Source organism: Saccopteryx leptura, chromosome 6 (genome assembly GCF_036850995.1).
Source record: "Saccopteryx leptura isolate mSacLep1 chromosome 6, mSacLep1_pri_phased_curated, whole genome shotgun sequence".
Taxonomy (NCBI): Eukaryota; Metazoa; Chordata; class Mammalia; order Chiroptera; family Emballonuridae; genus Saccopteryx; species Saccopteryx leptura.
In genome coordinates, this window is record NC_089508.1 from 54042537 (window position 1) to 54043252 (window position 716).

The 716-nt window shown below is 41.2% G+C and overlaps 1 non-coding gene across 1 annotated transcript; it reads left to right on the forward strand.

Moving 5' to 3' along the window:
- The first annotated feature begins 341 nt into the window (after positions 1–341).
- On the forward strand, positions 342–472 carry LOC136377952 (small nucleolar RNA SNORA51). Its single transcript, XR_010746551.1, has one exon. It is a non-coding gene; the product is annotated as a small nucleolar RNA SNORA51 (small nucleolar RNA).
- Positions 473–716: the final 244 nt, after the last annotated feature.

Genomic DNA, 716 nt, shown 5'->3' on the forward strand with positions numbered 1-716 from the left:
ACATGATGGCAGGTTCAATTCCTGGTCAGGGCACACACGGGAAGCAAACAATGAGTGCACGACTGAGTGGAACAACACATGAATTCTTCCCTTTCCCCTCCCTTCTCTCTCCCTTCCTCTCTATGTCTCTCTAAAAATCAATCAATAAATTAAAAAAAATAAAACTGAGCCCTGGTCAGATGGTAGAGTGTGGTCCCAGAGCACGGAGGCGCCAGATCTATCCCTGCTCAGGGCACACACAGAAACAGCTCGAGGTCCCTGTCTCTCTCCCTGCCTCTAAATAAATAAATAAATAAGAATGAAAATTTAAAATAAAATGAAATTAAAAAATAAAAAGGATAGGCCTCCCAGTGCTTACCGCAGGCTGTGTCCTTACACTGACTGTACAGAAAGAGGAGGCAGAGTAAACCCACCCATCTACACCTCAGCCCGGGCCCTTTGCCTGGTCTGTATTGTGAATGGGGAGACATGGGGTTCGGGAAAAAAATTAAAAAAATAAAATAAAATAAAAAGGATAGACCTTGAGAACATTATATTAAGTGAAATAAGTAAATCAGAAAAAGCTCATGAACTATATGATTTCACACAAAGGTGGGCTATAAAACAGACTCATGGACATAGATAACAGTGAAGTGGTTACCAGAAAAATGGGGAATGGGAGGGGTATAAATAGGGACAAATATATGGTGATGGAACATGATTTGACTTTGGGTGAT